The sequence below is a fragment of the Electrona antarctica genome (genome assembly GCF_951216825.1).
Source record: "Electrona antarctica genome assembly, chromosome: 20".
NCBI lineage: Eukaryota > Metazoa > Chordata > Actinopteri > Myctophiformes > Myctophidae > Electrona > Electrona antarctica.
The window spans coordinates 19835547-19851555 of NC_136801.1; positions in this window are offsets into that span (position 1 = coordinate 19835547).

Sequence of the window (16009 nt, forward strand, 5' to 3'; positions counted from 1 at the left end):
CATTTGGGCTCATGTAGATGAAAGTGGAACGATTTAGACATTCCCTTTAGCCTGCTATGTCTAAATATTTGTAAGCACTGTAACACTAAATACATTATGATGAACTGTTTGTGCCTTATAGTTACATGAAAAACAACGGTTGCAATCTTGTTACTTTCCACTTAATTTAATTTGACAAGCCCCGGTTTTAAGACGTCAGCTCTTCATGAAGATATCTTTGCTGTAGCTTCCTGTGGTACAGTAGCTGCATGTACTCTAGTATATGTGCAAAACTTCAAACTGCATTTGAAATGATAGGTCTGAAATGGAGGGGGGGAGGGGGGGGGGCTCATTACAAATATGGGAAAACGCAATAACTTATCCTCGAAAGGATGTCTTTTTCTGAGTCTGGAATTTTCTACTACAGTACAGAAGAAGAAAATAGAAAATGAGGGGAGCTCCTTGTGAGCTGGAGGGAGCTGTTCCAGGGTCCACTTTATAGTCTCTGAAAACGTGTTTCATGTTTCAAACAGACGGCCCATGAAATGAAAGAGTAAGCAGCGGATAAAACGATCTTTGGTGGCGATGATGATGGCTGGAAAAATCAGGCGAGAAAGAAAAAAAAAAGTGGTTGCGTCTCATTTGAGCCGCCGTTTGTGGCCAAACAGACAATGAGGACCATTAAATTGGGACGCTGGTACAGCTTTGTGCCGTATGTGAGCGATTTAATTACTTTTCAAAAGGGAAAAGGCCGCTCAGATGCTCACGTGTACTTGCACCACTAGGCCTCTTTGCTGTGTGTGTGTGTGTGTGTGTGTGTGTGTGTGTGTGTGTGTGTGTGTGTGTGTGTGTGTGTGTGTGTGTGTGTGTGTGTGTGTGTGTGTGTGTGTGTGTGTGTGTGTGTGTGCGTGTGTGCGTGTGTGCGTGCGTGTGCGTGGGTGCACACTGCAGGGGGAAAGGGAGTTTGGCATGGCTGGCCTATTTAAAGGTGATGTAAACAGGTCCTGATGGATGAAGGACTCTCATCCATCCATCATTCATCTGTCCTGAAGGGCCTTAATCTTCTGCAAACACAAACCATGCCACCTGAACACCTCGTCTGTCTGTCTGTCTGTCTGTCTGTCTGTCTGTCTGTCTGTCTGTCTGTCTGTCCTGCCTGCCTGCCTGCACTGGTATTAGAATAAGATCTCTCTCTCACACACACAGCTTCCATAATCATAATCTTTGTGCATGGTGGTATGTGAGTTGCCACGGTAAGTAATGCACTTGAAACTTGGATGGGAAATCTTTTTGGATATGTCAGCCAGCCACCTAAGGTGACCCTGTCTGCAGGAACTGCAGGTTCCAACCAGTGGCAGCCCACATTTTGCACAGTAAAATCCTCAGTGTTCATTTAATTGCATTTGGTTTTATATTTGTACCCAGTCTGGCCCCTTTTCCACCAAAATAACGTTGGTTCTAGAACTGGTTCCGTTCTAGATCCATGGAACCGTGCATGCTTTCACAGCACCCTTGGTTCCAGTTCCGAATCAACAATTCAATTTCAGTGGAAACACTCTAGTCTGAACTGGTTCAATATTAAGCGGGGGAAAAGAATTACTGAAAGGGTCAACCCTGGTGGAAAAGGGCTCTCTGTGTTGAACACCAATTAAGGAGTTTACTGTGAAGGGATTTGAGCATCAAAGACTTGCACGCACACCTGAAAGAAAGCACACAAACTATTAATTGAGACTGGAATTATGGTTGATTTGTCAAGTGAACCGGGACACATTGGACAATGTCCTCACTGCGCTTGTATAGGCTTGGTGCTGCCAATGCTAGCATTCATCATTATATTATCCATAATCCACCGTTTGGCATATTGGGCACAAAATACTGTCTTGGAGAATAAATTGTCTGAAGATGTAGAGTATGAGCCCATTATTTTTTGCTAAAAGACAGACAGATATATTCAGTCAGGGGGAAATATTGAATATTTTCCAGACATATTGCCTGTGGAAAGGCTTGTGCATTTTACCGTTTGAATTCCTCAGATACATGCAGAGAAACTGTGAATTCACTGTGTCTGATGTGATGAACTGACGCTTTCATGAGCACACTGCTCTGCTTGACTTGAATTCTGTTGTGAGACGGGGGTGACAAATCGAAAAGAACACAATCTGTCATTCTGAAATAGAAACACATTACACAACTATTTAGACGCTTTATGGTGCAATGGGGGTGGGGAGAGGGGGGCGGGGGGGACTTAAATTGTGCTAGTTGGATGTGGATAATATGGGCAGAAAGTAAGGTGCCAGACAGCTGATATGAGGCTTGTCGATATGTGGCAAGAACACGGCTGTCTATATAATGTGTGTCTTCCTAAACACACATTATATCGGGACCACATTTATATTTTTGATTCGATACAGAGAAAGGTTAGAATTGAGGAGCCTATCGTTCCTTCAGCCACACCTGAACCATAACACAGTGAGTGGAGTTGCAGCCATCAAGAGGATGTGTGACAGTAGTAGAAGTCAGATTATAATAAACCTTGAATCCTCTGAACTTGTCCGCTATTTTCACTTATGGTAACAAATAATGCGCTCATTTAAATGTCAGTAACACTGAGTTGGAAAAAAATAACTAGTCACTAGTTAAAAGTAGTTGCGTTACACAGTAACGTGCATTAAACATTAAGAGCCTCTTAACAGCACATTTGGGTCAAGAGAGAAGGATGAGGCTGGCTGGGCACTGTGTCAGACACCTGGAACTGGTAGTGAGTGAACTAACACTGAGTCCACCCAAGGCACAGGGGAAAGAGGCGCACCACCATGCATAGAAGACACACTGCGGCATGACAGCGGAACTAGCAACACTGCAGAACTCAAGATCCTGATGCTGGATAGCACATTGTGACAATTTGAGCTTGGTGTAAGATAGGGCCCTAACTAAGTGTAGAAATAGCAAAATAATCATTCAAAAAAGCCAAGCTACTCCCTCCACATTTTATCTGAATATCGTCAGAGCACCTGGTATGTGTGGGGATTCACGTATGAAATAAACAGATGAATCAAATTATTCTTCATTATGGAAAGAGTGATCGACCTCTCCTTTTGCTTAATTACAATAGAGGCACTGAGCCACCATGCAGCACCTATCAGAGTGAGAGGCAGGGGCCGTTCGTTAGGGGCCCTCGGGGTATGTCTGCCACCTGGTCCACTCCTTCATGCCTTTTATCCTCCCTTACTGCCCCAGAAAACACACCCGGACCCCTCATTCTGGATTACTCCATTAATCACTCAATTAATCCAATCTACGCCCCCGCCCCCCCCCCCCCCCGCACACGCACGCATGCACGCACGCGCACACACACACACACGCACACACACACACGCACACACACAAACTACACCGTTGTGTTGTGTTTAGCTGAGATGAGTTATGGGTTAACGTTTAGTAAATGTTGTTTACGCACCCATTTTTACACTTTCAGAGGTGCTTTAATTTTTGCCATGCACCTTTAATGCAAAACTATGGAGCCCCTTAGGTGCCAGCGTGATAGTGAGAAAACAAGTTAATGTATTATTCTCAGCCTGGCACCAAGGGGCTCAGTACAAAACAACAACAAGGAAACAAAACATGCTGGGTTTGTATTTGAAGCCATCTCAGTACTGTCTTGCATGTCATCCCGTCTCTTTCCTCCCTCTTCACATTGCTCTTACGGGATGGCAGAGAGTGGCTGGTTGGGAATCAGAAGGTATAGGGTTAGTGTTGAAGTGTCCTTGTGCAAGATACTTTTTTATTATTTGGACTATAGTCAATAACTTTTACCCCCTTTTTTTCTCCCCAATATCGTCACTAATATGCCAACTACCATAACGGGTCCATTTGGTTCCATTTGTACACTCTCAGAGTTAAATTAACATTGATTGTACAATATAAATTGGGGTCTCAGAGATAGAAATGCATGTCAAACTGTGGGTCCTTGAAATTAAACGGGTTGAGAATCACTGCTAGAGCCGTAAAAATCTTCTCTCATGGGGGTCCCTGGCATATCTTTTCAAATGGGGGTCTGCGGGCTCATTAGTGTCAATTTGGGGGTCCTTGACATGAAAAAGTTTGGGAACCACACTGCCCTATACGAGCTCACCTGCCGGTGAGGATCCCCCACCGAGAGGACGTAAATGAGCTTCCGACCTATACTCTTTCTGCCCAGCATTCCCCACTGACAGGCGCTGGCCCAGCCTGCAGGAGGTAATGATGTGCAGTAACTCATATCACTCTCCCCGCCCAGCTTCCCTCCCCCGACCACGGGCCTATTACGTTCGTATAGATGCTCGTCCAAGCTGGATTACAGCAGAAATGCTTTGAATCAATATTGGAACACACACGCATGCTCGTACGCGCACACACACACACACACACACACACACACACACACACACACATTATTCCTTTATTGTCCCTGCGTGTCTTGTATGTGGTAGCCTATGTGCATTGCGCAGTGTCTCTGTATCATAATTAGTGTGTGGGCCGCAGCCTCGTGGGCCTGCCATCATCTCTTGATGTGAGAAATGACAGAGATAATATAGACCCCACAACGACATATGGATGTGATGGGTTTTAATGATAGAGACAAGATATACTCGGAGATTTGCTTTTTGTTTATCTTATCTTATCACGCAGCCAAGTCAAGTGTAAAATTACACAGATGATGCTGCTACAATGATAATCCCCCCCAGATGTTGTCAAACACTATTACTGTATGCCGCTGACATACTCCTCCTCGCATAGTAACACAATGAACAGTATAAAGGTATGAAGCCTTTACAGGGCCGTTGGAGCGCTGAGGACGGCGGTTTTAAATCTTTGCAAGTGATTCATATTGCAAGTGATCTGTCCTGTTAGGAGGCGCTAAATTATTATTCGATTTTGTTACCTCATTTTGCTTTCTTGTTGTTGACACTGTGAACTTTTTCTTTGTTTGTTGTTAAAGAGGGCTTAGTATTTTAATGACTCCTGTAGTTACAGACCACTGGGTCATTGCTCGACAGGTGGTAGGTCACGGGTGTTTGCCTCTATCTCTGGAATTCAGTATCTTAGCGTTTGCCGTGCCTGCTTGGTTTTTTAGGTGCATTTCCTCTGTTCACAGTGTGAGTGCTAAATATGCTATCTCGCGTGCATGTGAATGATGTGATTGTGCCTTGCAGTGTGAATGCAACCAGTTTTGTGTGCGCGTGTTTCCCTCGAGCAGTGGAAACCACTCTGCAGAACAATTCAGTGAGATGATTCAGTGTGTGAATCAGTGTTTGAGTGCTTGTTTCTTATTAAGGGCATGTTTGCCAAAACTAATGCTTAAATTTAGTTCCATTTGTGAACCTTGTGTTAAACGGAAGAGGTACAGAGTTTTAGATATGGGGGGAAAAACAAAATTAAAAAGAGCCTATTCCTTGAATGCTCTGGGGATTGTGAAGAATGACTCATGACCTGGTTGTTTCACTCGGTTGGCAACAACAGTCTGTCTGTAAGGAAGCTTAGCGGGTTTCGTTAACTTCCCAATTTGAATATCTGAGCCGAGGAGGAGGCACACCTTATCGAGGAGATGCGACTGACTGATAAGTGTGCTGCATATGCGACTGCACTGAGTTGATAAGCTACCCCAAATTGTAATCTCTCAACATAGCTGCTCTAATTAAAAGACTATCGCTGGCTGCTGCAATAACCTCCCCCGACTCACTCCTCTGATGTATTCATTGGGTTTTCTGATTTTTAAAGAAAAACAAAACAAAAACAATAATCTTGACCTATTCAGCCATTAGCAATCAAACCCAGAGCAATCAAACACCAAAGAAATCCCATCCAGCCAGTTATTGGCATCAAAATGTACTTAAAGTACCCAAAGTAAAAGTACTCATTATGCAGAATGTCCCTTTGGCTGGTGTCTTTGGCAGTGTCCTGCAAGTCTCCTGGCTGCTATTTTGGATGACGTCAATAGGACAATAATTGCCACTGTCTATCATTGTCTTTAATGCTTTGAAAAGTTCAAAGCAATCACGGGGTGATTGTCACAGGGACAGGGTTAGTAAGCGTGGCATATGTGATTCATACTGTATGACACTGTGTGTGTGTGTGTGTGTGTGTGTGTGTGTGTGTGTGTGTGTGTGTGTGTGTGTGTGTGTGTGTGTGTGTGTGTGTGTGTGTGTGTGTGTGTGTGTGTGTGTGTGTGTGTGTGTGTGTGTGTGTGTGTGTGTGTGTGTGTGTGTGTGCGTGCGTGCGTGCGTGCGTGCGTGCGTGCGTGCGTGCGTGCGTGCGTGCGTGCGTGCGTGCGTGCGTGCGTGCGTGCGTGCGTGCGTGCGTGCGTGCGTGCGTGCGTGCGTGCGTGCGTGCGTGCGTGCGTGCGTGCGTGTGCGTGCGGCTGCATGCTCTACTGGCCACTTTAGTCAGTAGTAATTCTCAGTGGGACAACTGGGCACCTACGGGTAGGATAACTGGTGACCTGGACAACTGGGGTACAGGTGGGCATTTTTTTGGCACCTTGATCGAGTACCTTTGACCTCAGTACATTTGTATTAGTAGTAACATTCTTCTTGTGAGCAGTGAGATTAAGTAGGCCTAAATTGGACATTATATCTCTGATTGTACACTGTATTCGCAGGCAAACATTAATGCAGACATTTTGTAAGTGCTCTTCAGATGTCAAGGTTTAACTTTTTAAAGCATTATGGGCACTAGATTTGCCCGTAAACCTAATATACCGTAATATAATACAGGTGTGATGGTATACAATTCGGGAGTTTACTGGAGTTTGTTGGAAAGTTTAACGGGAGTTTCCTGTAATATACACATCCGTATTCCATGCTTTTTGCACAGTGTAAAATAGCCAATCTACAAGTTCCCAACGTGTCGATGTATATCGGCTAGTTGATCTATTCAAAAGGTTTTTCAAAATAGTAAAAAAAGGCAAAGAAGTTTAGAGATAAGGGGTTTAGCATGGATGAAAATAGAGCCCTAAACGTGTGCACAATGATATGAGATAAATGGTAAATGGTGCATTTATATAGCGCCTTTATCCAAGGCGCTTTACATAGATTGTGCATTACATTCACCCATTCATACACCAATTGTGGCGGAAGCCATGCAAGGTACCAACCAGCACATCGGGAGCAATTTGGGGTTCAGTGTCTTGCCCAAGGACACTTCGACATGTAGACAGGAGGAGCCGGGATTCGAACCGCCGACCCATGGATCATTGGACGACCTGCTCTACCTCCTGAGCCACAGTCGCCCTGTTTGCTCTGTTTCTTGTTACTTGCTATAAGGGACCACCATTCTTGGTGATGTAACTTAGGTATGTTGTCTGGGTAGGTCAGTACCTACCCAGACAGCAGAGCGCTCTAGGATCAAGCGGTGCCAAAAAAAAACTGCGACCCTGTACCTAGTGCCCAGTTGTCCAGGTGCCCAGTTATCCTACCCCTAGGTGCCCAGTTGTCCCACTGAGAATTACTACTGAGAATAAAATGTAGGCTACTGAGGTCAAAGGTACCCACATATCCCTAATGCCTATAGTTCCAAGTGCCCACTCATCCAAGGTGTACAAGTGACCTGTCCACTTAGTGTCCACTTGACCTGTAACCCTGTTACCCATCTATCTGATTAATTGAAAATGGGGGACCCTGATATAAACAAGTCTTGTTACTTAAAGGACCACTTCACCACTTTTCAACCCATCTTCATATAATAGGTCCTCACTAATAATCATGATAAATTGGCACAATTCTTTTCTACTCAGTCTGTGACTCATATGAGGGCTGTGGGCAGTTCAGAAACCCGTCCACAAGTTGCAATGCGAAAATGGAAGCCATCGTTCTCACGATAATACAAATCTAAACATTTTTGTAAAAAAAAATCTTGTTTTAAAAAATAATCTGCCTAACGATGATGTCACTGGTGGACAGGTTTTTGAACTGCCCACAGCCCTCCTATGAGACACAGACTGAGTAGAAAAAAATTGTGCCATTTTATCATGATTATTAGCGAGGACCTATTATATGAAGATAGGTTGAAAAGTGGTGAAGTGGTCCTCCACTGTACTTAAGTACAATTCTGAGGTATTTGTACTTTACTTGAGTATTTTCCAATATCAATACTTTTACAAATCCCAAAATTGTAGCCTACATACCTAGTTTGTATATTTGGATTATTATTACAAAACCTACATGCAATAGCCCTGTATAGATTCCGGGCATTTGAAAATAGACGATCTACAAGCTTGTCTGACAGACAGATGTACTAGCAATTGGTGTGATAGGTGGCCACTGAAATTTAATAGACAACAATGTAAACAATTACACATTGAGAAAATGAGTGCCAACTTAAGGGTTAACTATACCAGGGGTTCTCAACGTTTTTGGCCAGGGACCCGGACCCCCGGAGATGCTTTGGCATGCTTTGGCACCCCGCGACCTCCCGAACCCCAATATAAATTGACTGCTACAATAACCTTAATAATAGAGACAATACACCATAAATAAATACTGAAACCAGATAATCATTAGGGAAGGTGTATATGTGTACTATATGTAAACTCTTCATTTCCATTTTCCAGCAATTCAGTTGCAAAAAAAAAAAGTTATTATTATTATTTTTTAAAATAATTTGGGGACCCCCCAAAATAATTTGGCGACCCCCAGAGGGGTCGCGACCCACGGGTTGAGAACCCCTGAACTATACAGTTGGAGATTTGGTGATTCATCAAGTAGAGGAAGAAAAGGATATAGCAGTTGTGGTTGACATTGGCCAACATTCGATTCCCTCAAAAATGGCCTTCTCCTCCTTAAAAAAAACACAGAAATGCCGCATTGTCACTCGTTCGGCAACTTCGCCCTCTTTGCTAACCTCAACCAGCTTTCTACCCCACAGTAGAATCTACAATAGCTGAAGGCTGAAGTAATTTTAAGGTTCCAAGAAAATTCAAATTGATGCCAGTTTGACCTCCCCCACCCAACCACCTGCTGTCCTCAGCCCTACGGTCCCTGCACATCTGATATGACATCATCACTACCCACCCCACGTCCTCTTCTCCTGTCGCTCCTCAAGAGGAGGCCCCTGGGGGGCATCAACGTGGGACCTGTACCCACATGGGACCTGTTGGTCCCCCTGACACCTGTCTCCCTCCAGGTGACCCCATTCATGCCACGCATCACGCTATGGCACTTTCAAAGGGGCTAAATTCAACGGCGTCCTCACATGACTGACAGCTATACCACTAGAGCACACCGCAGAACTATACAAGGTCTTAAGAAATGGAGGAGAATATATTTAGCCCTGGGGAAAAGATCATATTTATTCAGCGAAGTCTGGTAACTTTCACGGTCTGGGTGAGTATTGATTGACAAGACAGAAGCTTACAGAAAAGCTTAATGGAATTTTAAGCAGTTGTAGTGAATTGACTTGGGGGGCGATTGGGTGGAGCGGTTGTGGCACTGCGTATCGGTATAATTCGTAATAGAAAACAGTGAAGTAAAGATCTTCACCCATGATGAATCATATTCTTGACCGATCACAGGTACAGATACTCAAATGACTTAAGTACGGTACTCAAGTAAATGTAACGTGTCACCACAATTACATCTCTAAAGGTTTTTGTACATTTGCCTGTACAATAGGTGTATCAATTGAGATGTCAAAGACCAAGTTCTCCCATAATACTCTCGAGCAAGATGGATAGGCTAACATTGTTGCATTTGCCAGCAGTGACTAATGTAATTTCAAGGTGACACATTTTCTTAAAAGTAGGCTATATTGCAGGAGTGACTCAAGCCAGCCCACTCCAAAAGCACTCCTTTTGATTTGTTCTGATTGACCACAAATGTCAAGAATGTTATTTGAATAGCACACTGATTATACCATGCTAGGTTTGCTATAGAGGGTATGCGAGTGACATCATCGTACCTGGAAGTTATGCGGGAACGCCCACTGAGTGGCCTTGACAGCCCATTCATCCAAACAGAAAAGTCATGTCTGATTGCATTAAACAATGTTAAACTCACCAACATTGCAGCTGTACGAAAAGCTTGAATTATCCTCTTTATCTGCAACGTTTTTGTTTCATGAAAATCCACCAAAGAAACGTTATCTAAGTGTCAGAGTTTGGAAGTGCTTGTTTTCAATAACACAACATTTTGCTGCCTCCTGCATTATGTGACATTTAGAAACAGGTGGTACACAGGACGGTTGAGTGATTTCCAACGAGCGCTTCCAAACGCCAACACTCCATGCTGCTCAATGTTTTGCCACTCAGTCTAGATGAGGGGGGCGTGTCCTGATCATGCATGTGCATACTCTCTATTCTCTTAGCACATATTCAAGTTCAATTTTAACTTGTAACCAGTTAGCTTGTTGTTAGTTGACATGGATTCATGCCATTTAACACATTCCATGCGTTAGAGCCTAATTAACATGTCACGCTCACTGCCGGTGTTTACAGTTACCTCCTTATGATTAAAATCCGCGTGAAAATAGTCCCATGATTCGTTATTGAGCCGACACATAAGCCGCTTCCACGATCCGACTCACAGACAAAGAGCAAAGCGGGCTAAGATCGTCCATACCCCCTCGTTTACGTCACTCTGTATAAGAGCATCTGCTAAAATTCTAAATAATTTCCAAATAAATCCAAATATATTTGGAGTAAATGATCAATTCTGATATGGGAATGGATTGGTGTGGGAGATTATTCCGACTCCGAGGTGGCTTTAATAATTAACAGGAAATTAAGTAATTTGGTGGCTCTTCTATCCATCTGTTTGTGTGTGTCTGGAAGAAAGCTGCCATCCTCCAGATAATCATGCCATCCACACTTCAGCTGAGGAGCAGCCATTCATCAATGTCCAGTTCTCTGTGTGTATATTCACAGCTGATGTCTTCTCCCTTTCTGAGCCTAAGAACAGACAGGGAAAAGAGCCTAATTGCCTAAAATAAACCAGTAAAATTGAAAAAGGCCTGCAAGTCATTCAAAGTCAAAATAAGGTGATGAACTCTTTTTACCCCCTCAGCCTATGCACATGCGTATGATTAAAGGAGAATGCCACCTGTTTTCAACACTATGTCATTTATATAGGTATGAGGTAAGGTATATAAATGTATAGTTTAATGTTCAAAATGTGGGGTATTCCCCTTTAACACCCCCCCATGGCCAAGTGACCCATGGGTCAGCTAACACAGTACGCAAACCTTGACTCACTCAATGCACTGTAAACCAATGCTTAACCTCACTGTTCCCTTTGCTGCACTCCCAACTGGCAGAGACCGTGCGTGCGTGCGTGCGTGCGTGCGTGCGTGCGTGCGTGTGTGTGTGTGTGCGTCTGCATGTGTGCGTGCGTCTGCATGTGCATGTGTGGTGCGTGTGTGTGAGTGCCTAACAGTGTCTCAGAATGTCTCCCTGCAATTGTTGACAAGACTTATGCATGTTTAAGGATTTTTCTCTATTTGTAGTTCAACCCACTGGAGCCAGCCATTCTCCACCAGCTCTTTGAACAATGCTGTGTACTTTCATACCTCAAGAAGCGCAGGCTCAAAGGATACAGATCCATGCAAATGCCAGCAGTGTACTTTCATAAGTTAAATGCCAGCTGCTGGCGGGTGACTTCCTTATGCCAACTGGAGCCGCCCGCGATAAGAAAACAAAGACATGGAACCCACCCAGATCGTAAATGTAAATGTAAATGTGTTTAATGTAATGCAGCTCCACGGTGGCATGAATATGGTTTTAACCCATTTCGACCGAGACCGATTCTACAAAATGTCTTCTCTAAATCATGACAGTTTTCTGAAAAACCTATATGTTTCTATGTCAGTGGTTCTCAAACTATTTCATGTCAAGGACCCGCAAAAATATATGTAATTAGCCACCGACCCCCATCTGAAAATATGTTGTTCCAGGGACCCCCCCACACTGAAGCAAAGATTTGAGTTGAAAATGTTCGCTCTGAAAGAATATATATTCCAAATTTGCGCCACATTTTCACGATTTTTCAAAAATAGCAGAACTACAAGCTTGTAGCGCGGCACTTAGCTTGTAGATCTGCTATTTTTCAATAGCTAAAGTATAACACCTAAAAGGGTTCCTGCCCAGAATGGGTTAAGAGAATCAAGAGTCACTGATTGAGGGCTTGGGGTGGTAAATAATTTCAGATATGAATGGAAGAGTTAAGCAACCGAGACAGGAAGAAGGATGTGCATAGTCTGGACTCCCACAGTGATGTGGAGAAATGTGTTTGGTTTTCTAGAGGGTAAAAATTCGGAGTTGTTGGAGAGTCATCAGAGGAAACGGGAGATCTGTCTTCCACAGAGACCTTGTCTGTGAAAAGGAGATATGGAAGGAAGGGACTTGGCTTATAGAGCCACGCACGCACGCACGCACGCACGCACGCATCCGCTCATAGATGGCTAGTCTCTTTCAGAACCCTGCATGTCATAAAATGACCTACAGACATGACTTCTTCACACTTCTCTTCAGCTTTCCTGGTCTTTTCCTGAAAAGCCTTTTCTCCCCCTTTTGTTGTTCCTGATTTGCCTATAGTTTGAAACGAGACGGTTAAGCCAGAACTGCTATTTTAGGAGAAGAAGAAGAAAAAAACAACAACAGACAAATACAATATGGACCCTTCAGGCTTGGTCCCTTAAAATCACTGGTCAGACAGAGTCTGATAGAGCAAGACCGTGGCTCAGCCACACACACACACACACACACACACACACACACACACACACACACACACACACACACACACACACACACACACACACACACACACACACACACACACACACAAACGTGTCACCACAATTACATCTCTAAAGGTTTTTGTACATTTGCCTGTACAATATCAATTGAGATGTCAAAGACCAAGTTCTCCCATAATACTCTCGAGCAAGATGGATAACATTGTTGCATTTGCCAGCAGTAACTAATGTAATTTCAAGGTGACACACAGAAGATTTTCTTAAAAGTAGGCTATATTGCGGGAGTGACTCAAGCCAGCCCACTCCAAAAGCACTCCTTTTGATTTGTTCTGATTGACCACAAATGTCAAGAATGTTATTTGAATAGCACGCTGATTATACCATGCTAGGTTTGCTATTCTCTTAGCACATTCAAGTTCAATTTTAACTTGTAACCAGTTAGCTTGTTGTTTGTTGACATGGATTCAGAGCCTAATTAACACATTCCATGCGTTAGAGACTAATTAACATGTCACGCTCACTGCCGGTGTTTACAGTTACCTCCTTATGATTAAAATCCACGTGAAAATAGTCCCATGATTCGTTATTGAGCCGACACATAAGCCGCTTCCGCGATCCGACTCACAGACAAAGAGCAAAGCGGGCTAAGATCGTCCATACCCCCTCGTTCACGTCACTCTGTATAAGAGCATCTGCTAAAATTCTAAATAATTTCCAAATAAATCCAAATATATTTGGAGTAAATAATAATGGTCTGGTCGGGTGGTTCATGTTGCACTGTCTAATGCGTAAGTGACGCACGGCATGCGCCTACCCAAAAAAAAACAGACAACAGACAAACGCTTGTAGATCTGTTATTTTGGGCATGACGGAGACACCAGCACGAAATGAAGCCGATAAATCTGTCGTACGTATGTATGCATTCAGTTCGTGTTGTGAGTCTAGAACTGTCAATGTTGTTGTGCGCTGTTTTCTTATTTGTATCTGTCGCCACAGTGACTGTGAGGCTGGAAAATGGCGACCAGAAGTCGCTCGTTCTGAGCGAGTCTCCTCCCTGTGCCCGTCCTTTAATACTGCATCGGTTATCACAGTTTTTAGATTTTAGTTTTTTTGGCGTTTCTGCCTTTATTGATACAGGCTTTTCTTTTTGAGCCGAATGCGAACGAAAATAAAAGCCTGCATGGGTACGGAGCAGTGGTGGAAAGTAACTAAGTACTTTTAGTTTAATTCAGTGGGAACATAGGTAAGCGCCCATAGAGTCCAGAGCAACAGACGGGAGAGGCAAACAGGCAAACCTCAAAAGCCAACGACTAATGAGCTGCAAGGCGAGAAAAACAAACAGAATAATAGAATCACATTGGATGTGTGCATTAGATACACTGCACCTTCATGAAGTGGTGGGTGGAACACCCAAGACGAGACATGAGAGACTAAACACAACCTCATTGAAGTTGTGTTTTATGTCAGAGCAGAAATGGAAATAAAAATTTATATGAGGATTTATTCATCAAACAAACCCAGACTATGTCTTTGTGGAAGAAAACACATAATTGTGTTCCCTCTGAAGCTCTAAGACTTGTCATTATGAAACAGAGAGAATGGGGAGGGGGATATTTGACCCTCCAACATTATTCAAATAGGTTTGACGCCCAGTCAGGCAAAACGCCTAAGGCCTCTGGAGATTGTGACATGAAAACTGATGGTGGTGCCTCTCCGTCCGACACAGGATTGAATGATTGATTGATTGATTCAGGTGTACTGCATGCGTTTCTGTATGTTGATTCCAGGGGCTTGGCATATTACCATATTAACCCATATTAACCCGTCATGGTACTTAGTACGGTCATGTTGTGCCCAAATTAGTGATATCAAAATTAGTGATATCAAAACCGGTCACATCCGGTCGCATCGCTCCACAGCCTAGAGGCACTTGTTGCGCAATCCGCGGTGTTGCAAAATCGAACGAGACTAGCGACTGGATGTCCAGTCGCTAGTCTCGTTCGATTTTTTCTTACCTCCCGTTGTTGTCGATCGCATCGATAGTGTTGTGGCTATTGTTAGCTGCTACACAACGCTAATATGACTGAAGAGCGAAGTATGGTGGCCGAGAGTCCGACTGAAAAATAAAAAAAGGAAAATAATCAGAATATTCCCCCCTCGCCTGATATCATTGAGGATGCGCTAGGACGTACTGTCCAATGCATCCCTCGATTGGATTCCCTAGGACATGTGGACACGTTGGATGGATGGAAACGGTTAAGGGCCACTGGCTGTCACAGCTAGCAATAAGCCAAAGTGTGAGGGGTCGTTACCTTGATCTGACTGAGTATCTGAGAAAATCAACATACATCAACAAAACGTAATACAATAAAATAAAAAAATGAAAATGAAATGAAATGAAATGAAATGAAATAAAGATTCCCCCCCAAAAAGGAAACCCCACCTACCCCACTGAGATAACCCTGGCCTGCACCGGCTGTTTTAAAATAGTCAGATCTACAACGTGTCACTGCAACACATTTGTTGTGAACATTGTAACAAGCACTAATCGCTTTCTTTATCCATGGGGTTACATTTGTGGGGAGAGTGTTGCTGTTGCAATCTCTCCCACAACATAATCTCTTCCGTGGTAAAGTGGAAAATATTAGTGCCTTGATCTCCTGAAGCCCCACTATGAGAAAAGTTGAGACAAAACATCACAGCAGTAATTTACCTTTTTATTTTTGTCTGCTAGTTTGTAAGCTTTCGTGCACCCGGATTACAGAAGCTGGTGTTTAAGTGAAACGGTGTGAACATTCACAGTTCCACACAAAGATAACCTGCACACTGCCACAATGTATTAAGCTATAGTAACTTGCCTAAAACCTAGCTGGGCTCCATTATGTTTGTGGCACTTTAAAGAGCTCAGAAACTATTCATGTTTGACACCCACGTACAGGCATAATGCAGATGTCCTCTCCTTGATGTGACAAATGTTGATTTTCAAACTATTATTTTATGATGTTTTCAGCTAGCAGAACAGCACAAAAATATAAGGCCAAACAGCAGTTGCTAAAGATCAATAAACCATCAAGCAATACAAAGTGGTCTTTAAATCAGAGAATAAAGGGAATTAGCATGAACGGGAGGGCAATTATACTACACATGTGACTGCCGGCAAGTACAGTAGATAACGCGCTCTCAATTCATATTGAATTAGACACCAGCATTGATTTGGGGAGGGGTGAGAATAATGTTTCATAAATGTAATTGCTTCTGTTCTCACCATTTATCTAAATCCAATCAGTGTGCTGTTACTCTGATA